At 44.4% G+C, this 6,880-nt stretch overlaps 1 non-coding gene across 1 annotated transcript; it reads left to right on the top strand.

Annotated features, from left to right (window-relative positions):
• The first annotated feature begins 15 nt into the window (after positions 1-15).
• On the top strand, positions 16-87 carry TRNAA-CGC. Its single transcript has one exon. It is a non-coding gene; the product is annotated as a tRNA-Ala (tRNA).
• The last annotated feature ends 6,793 nt before the right edge of the window (positions 88-6,880 follow it).

Below are 6,880 nucleotides of genomic sequence, written 5' to 3'. Positions count from 1 at the left end.
TGCAGCTTGTATCTAGGGGATGTAGCTCAGTGGTAGAGCGCATGCTTCGCATGTATGAGGCCCCGGGTTCAATCCCCGGCATCTCCATATTTTGGGTAAAATATAAATTTGACTGATAATGACATTTTTCAAAGCAGAAAAATCAAATGCAACCTAAGCGATTGCATTTTATGAAAGGAAAAAAGAAATCACCATCTAAATGTCCGTACCATTGTGTATCTGGGAAATTTTGCTTATGACTTACACTAGGTGTCAGTCTGTACAAAAACATACAGAGGTCAGTTCAAGTTTCCATCTACCATATGAAGGTATTATTATTTATTTACCATATAGAAGTATTTTTATATCTCAACAAAATGGAGATATTATTATATGCCTTCCATAGTAAGGTATTGTTATGTGTCCACTATATGTAGGAATTTTTTGTACATCTCCCACATGCGTTTTTCTGTCCTGTGTGGATCTCCCACCATGTGTTTTTCTGTCCTGTGTGGATCTCCCACCATGTGTTTTTCTGTTCTGTGTGGATCTCCCGCCAAGTGTTTTTCTGTCCTGTGTGGATCTCCCGCCATGGGTTTTTCTGTCCTGTGTGGATCTCCCACCATGCGTTTTTCTGTCCTGTGTGGATCTCCCACCATGTGTTTTTCTGTCCTGTGTGGATTTCCCAACATGTGTTTTTCTGTCCTGTGTGAATCTCCTACCATATGTTTTTCTGTCCTGTGTGGATCTCCCACCATGCATTTTTCTGTCCTGTGTGGATCTCCCGCCATGTGTTTTTCTGTCCTGTGTGGATCTCCCACCATGTGTTTTTCTGTTCTGTGTGGATCTCCCGCCAAGTGTTTTTCTGTCCTGTGTGGATCTCCCGCCATGGGTTTTTCTGTTCTGTGTGGATCTCCCGCCAAGTGTTTTTCTGTCCTGTGTGGATCTCCCACCATGCGTTTTTCTGTCCTGTGTGGATCTCCCACCATGTGTTTTTCTGTCCTGTGTGGATTTCCCACCATGTGTTTTTCTGTCCTGTGTGAATCTTCTACCATATGTTTTTCTGTCCTGTGTGGATCTCCCACCATGTGTTTTTCTGTTCTGTGTGGATCTCCCGCCAAGTGTTTTTCTGTCCTGTGTGAATCTCCTACCATATGTTTTTCTGTCCTGTGTGGATCTCCCACCATGCATTTTTCTGACCTGTGTGGATCTCCCGCCATGTGTTTTTCTGTCCTGTGTGGATCTCCCACCATGTGTTTTTCTGTTCTGTGTGGATCTCCCGCCAAGTGTTTTTCTGTCCTGTGTGAATCTCCTACCATATGTTTTTCTGTCCTGTGTGGATCTCCCACCATGCATTTTTCTGTCCTGTGTGGATCTCCCGCCATGTGTTTTTCTGTCCTGTGTGGATCTCCCACCATGTGTTTTTCTGTTCTGTGTGGATCTCCCGCCAAGTGTTTTTCTGTCCTGTGTGAATCTCCTACCATATGTTTTTCTGTCCTGTGTGGATCTCCCACCATGCATTTTTCTGTCCTGTGTGGATCTCCCACCATGTGTTTTTCTGTCCTGTGGGTGATCTCCCACCATGCGTTTTTATGTCCTGTGTGGATCTCCCACCATGTGTTTTTCTGTTCTGTGTGGATCTCCTGCCAAGTGTTTTTCTGTCCTGTGTGGATCTCCCACCATGCATTTTTCTGTCATGTGTGGATCTCCCGCCATGTGTTTTTCTGTCCTGTGCGGATCTCCCACCATGCATTTTTCTGTCATGTGTGGATCTCCCACCATGCGTTTTTCTGTCCTGTGTGGATCTCCCGCCATGTGTTTTTCTGTCCTGTGTGGATCTCCCACCATGTGTTTTTCTGTTCTGTGTGGATCTCCCGCCAAGTGTTTTTCTGTCCTGTGTGGATCTCCCACCATGTGTTTTTCCGTTCTGTGTGGATCTCCCGCCAAGTGTTTTTCTGTCCTGTGTGGATCTCCCGCCATGTGTTTTTCTGTCCTGTGTGAATCTCCTACCATATGTTTTTCTGTCCTGTGTGGATCTCCCACCATGTGTTTTTTCTGTCCTGTGTGGATCTTCCGCCATGTGTTATTCTGTCCTGTGTGGATTTCCCACCATGTGTTTTTCTGTCCTGTGTGAATCTCCTACCATATGTTTTTCTGTCCTGTGTGGATCTCCCACCATGTGTTTTTCTGTTCTGTGTGGATCTCCCGCCAAGTGTTTTTCTGTCCTGTGTGAATCTCCTACCATATGTTTTTCTGTCCTGTGTGGATCTCCCACCATGCATTTTTCTGTCCTGTGTGGATCTCCCGCCATGTGTTTTTCTGTCCTGTGTGGATCTCCCACCATGTGTTTTTCTGTCCTGTGTGGATCTCCCACCATGTGTTTTTCTGTTCTGTGTGGATCTCCCGCCAAGTGTTTTTCTGTCCTGTGTGGATCTCCCGCCATGGGTTTTTCTGTTCTGTGTGGATCTCCCGCCAAGTGTTTTTCTGTCCTGTGTGAATCTCCTACCATATGTTTTTCTGTCCTGTGTGGATCTCCCACCATGCATTTTTCTGTCCTGTGTGGATCTCCCGCCATGTGTTTTTCTGTCCTGTGTGGATCTCCCACCATGTGTTTTTCTGTCCTGTGTGGATCTCCCACCATGCGTTTTTATGTCCTGTGTGGATCTCCCACCATGTGTTTTTCTGTTCTGTGTGGATCTCCCGCCAAGTGTTTTTCTGTCCTGTGTGGATCTCCCACCATGCATTTTTCTGTCATGTGTGGATCTCCCGCCATGTGTTTTTCTGTCCTGTGCGGATCTCCCACCATGTGTTTTTCTGTCCTGTGTGGATCTCCCACCATGTGTTTTTCTGTCCTGTGTGGATCTCCCGTCATGTGTTTTTCTGTCCTGTGTGGATCTCCCGTCATGTGTTTTTCTGTCCTGTGTGGATCTCCCGCCAAGTGTTTTTCTGTCCTGTGTGGATCTCCCACCATGTGTTTTTCTGTTCTGTGTGGATCTCCCGCCAAGTGTTTTTCTGTCCTCTGTGGATCTCCCGCCATGTGTTTTTCTGTCCTGTGTGAATCTCCTACCATATGTTTTTCTGTCCTGTGTGGATCTCCCACCATGTGTTTTTCTGTCCTGTGTGGATCTCCCGCCATGTGTTTTTCTGTCCTGTGTGAATCTCCCACCATATGTTTTTCTGTCCTGTGTGGATCTCCCACCATGTGTTTTTTCTGTCCTGTGTGGATCTTCCGCCATGTGTTATTCTGTCCTGTGTGGATCTCCCACTATGCGTTTTTCTGTCCCGTGTGGATCACGCATCAGTTCTGTGTGAAAAACGCAGCATGTTCTATATTCTGCGTTTTTCACAAAGCCCTGGCCCCATAGAAGTGAATGGGGCTTTAGTGAAAAACGCATTGCATCCGCAAGCAAGTGCGGATGCGATGCTTTTTTTACTGATGGTTGCTAGGAGATGTTGTTTGTAAACCTTCAGTTTTTTTGTATCACGAGCGTGAAAAAAGCATCAAAACACATTGCCCCCACGCAGAAAAAACTAAACAACTGAACGCAATTGCAGACAAAACTGACTGAACCTACTTGCAAAATGGTGCGAGTTTCACTGAACGCATCCTGAGCCACTCAGTCATGCTTGTGTGAAAGAGGCCTTACAGTAGCATAAGGCCTTGTTCCTCAATTAGAAGTAGGACCACCTTAGCTGAGATTCTAAAAAATGCAGCAATCCTGACTGACCCTAGTGTCAAGGCTTTATATCCCCTTATCTCGGTATTAAAGGCTATATACACCTTTGGGGGCATTTTTTTAAATTATTGCATTGTACTCATTTTGAGCTAAAAAAAAATCTAAATTCGTCTTTATTAAAAATATGGCTTCCTTTTTTGCTGTACAGAGCTGACATTGCTCTAGAAGCACCCTTTGGATTTTCTGTCTTTTCCGTCAGACTAGTAGCTGACGGGCTCCTTATCTTTGACATTATAAACACTCATTATAGCTCAGTTGTATCTTACTGATAAGAATGTGGCTTAGGGTGCATTCACATCATTTAGCTTTCTGTTCTTCTGATCCGTCAGAAGAAGAGAGACAGAAAAAAAAAAACAGGATACAGAAAAAAAAACTGATCATGTTGCATCAGTTATCATCCGTTTGAGCCATTTCCATCTGAGATCCGTTTTTTACACGGGAAAAAACTGCATGCAGTACTTCTGTTTCCATCTAAAAAAAACAGATCTCAAACGGATGACAACTGATTCAACAGGATCCGTTTTTTTTTACCGGATCCTGTAAAAAAAAACGGATCCTATGCAACCCTATGCATAATGTGAAGCTTTATTTATCCTGAACGACTGCTGTAATGAGCGTCATTTCATATCAGATAAGGTCGCCATTATCTTATCCACCTCTGAACCAAAGAGTCTACTTGACTCATACCCTAATCTACAGAGGCTTCCCTGGGAGCATTATCCCCGGTCTAAGGCCTCTTGCACACGACCGTATGTATTTTGCGGTCCGCAAAAAAACGGATTCGCAAAAAATACGGATGACATCCATGTGCATTCCGTATTTTGCGGAACGGAACAGCTGGCCCCTAATAGAACAGTCCAATCCTTGTCCTTAACGCGGACAATAATAGGACATGTGCTATTTTTTGGCGGAATGGAAATACGAAAACGGAATTCACACAGAGTACCTTCAGTTTTTTTTGCAGACCCATTGAAATGAATGGTTCCGTATACGGAACGCAAAAAACGGGCCGTAAACGGGGGAAAAAAACGGTCGTGTGAAAGAGGCCTAAACCAGAGAGCAATTTACCTGTGGTAATCTAGGCCATAGAGTTGGCCAAAAGATCATCTGTTAAACCTCATTCACACAGTCAGTGTTCGGTCAGTGATTTCCATCAGTGATTTAGAGCCAAAACCAGGTGCGGCTCTAAACACAGAACAGGTGCAGATCTTTCCCTTAGGGCTCATGCAGACGACCGTATGCCCTCGGAGACACACGGTCCGTGAGCGGTCCATATATCCCGGAGCGGCATACATTGTGCGCACGGGAGCGCACAGCATCATATTCCCCATTAAAAGTGTCCTGTCTGACCCAGGAAGAAGTACAACAGCGACTTAAAAAGATTAAAATAGACAAACCGCCAGGACCAGATGGCATACACCCCCGTATCCTAAGGGAATTAAGTAATGTCATAGCCAGACCCTTATTTCTGATATTTGCAGACTCTATACTGACAGGGAATGTCCCACAGGATTGGCGCATAGCAAATGTGGTGCCAATATTCAAAAAGGGTCCAAAAACAGAGCCTGGAAACTATAGGCCGGTAAGTTTAACATCTGTCGTGGGTAAACTGTTTGAAGGTTTTCTGAGAGATGCTATCTTAGAGCATCTCAACGGAAATAAGCAAATAACGCCATATCAGCATGGCTTCGTGAGGGATCGGTCATGTCAAACTAATTTAATCAGTTTCTATGAGGAGGTAAGTTCTAGACTTGACAGCGGCGAATCAATGGATGTCGTGTATCTGGACTTCTCCAAAGCATTTGACACTGTACAACATAAAAGGTTAGTATATAAAATGAGAATGCTCGGACTGGGAGAAAACATCTGTAAGTGGGTAAGTAACTGGCTCAATGATAGAAAACAGAGGGTGGTTATTAACGGTACATACTCAGATTGGGTCACTGTCACTAGTGGGGTACCTCAGGGGTCAGTATTGGGCCCTATTCTCCAATATATTTATTAATTATCTTGTAGAAGGCTTGCATAGTAAAGTATACATTTTCGCAGATGACACTAAACCGTGTAAAGTAATTAACACTGAAGAGGACAGTATACTACTACAGAGGGATCTGGATAGACTGGAGGCTTGGGCAGATAAGTGGCAGATGAGGTTTAACACTGATAAATGTAAGGTTATGCACATGGGAAGGAATAATGCAAGTCACCCATACATACTAAATTGTAAAACACTCGGTAACACTGACATGGAAAAGGATCTAGGAATTTTAATAAACAGCAAACTAAGCTGCAAAAAACAGTGTCAGGCAGCTGCTGCCAAGGCCAATAAGATAATGGGTTGCATCAGAAGGGGCATAGATGCCCGTGATGAGAACATATTCCTACTACTTTACAAATCACTGGTCAGACCACACATGGAGTACTGTGTACAGTTCTGGGCTCCTGTGAACAAGGGAGACATAGCAGAGCTGGAGAGGGTCCAGAGGAGGGCAACTAAAGTAATAGCTGGAATGGGGCAACTACAGTACCCTGAAAGATTATCAAAATTAGGGTTATTCACTTTAGAAAAAAGACGACTGAGGGGAGATCTAATTACTATGTATAAATATATCAGGGGTCAGTACAGAGATCTATTCCATCATCTATTTATCCCCAGGACTGTGACTGTGACGAGGGGACATCCTCTGCGTTTGGAGGAAAGAAGGTTTGTACACAAACATAGAAGAGGATTCTTTACGGTAAGAGCAGTGAGACTATGGAACTCTCTGCCTGAGGAGGTGGTGATGGTGAGTACAATAAAGGAATTCAAGAGGGGCCTGGATGTGTTTCTGGAGCGTAATAATATTACAGGCTATAGCTACTAGAGAGGGGTCGTTGATCCAGGGAGTTATTCTGATTGCCTGATTGGAGTCGGGAAGGAATTTTTTATTCCCCTAAAGTGAGGAAAATTGGCTTCTACCTCACAGGGTTTTTTGCCTTCCTCTGGATCAACTAGCAGGATGACAGGCCGAACTGGATGGACAGATGTCTTTTTTCGGCCTTATGTACTATGTTACTATATGATCATATGAGTGTGGGATAATACCCCGCAGGCGGCCCGATGCGCACAGTATCATGGTAATCTATGATGCTGTGCGCTCCCGTGTGCACGATGTATGCCGCTC

This window comes from Bufo bufo, chromosome 4 (assembly GCF_905171765.1).
Source record: "Bufo bufo chromosome 4, aBufBuf1.1, whole genome shotgun sequence".
NCBI classification, from domain to species: Eukaryota; Metazoa; Chordata; class Amphibia; order Anura; family Bufonidae; genus Bufo; species Bufo bufo.
The sequence above is the reverse complement of the archived record's forward strand: the minus strand, read 5'-3'. Positions and strand labels throughout refer to the sequence as shown.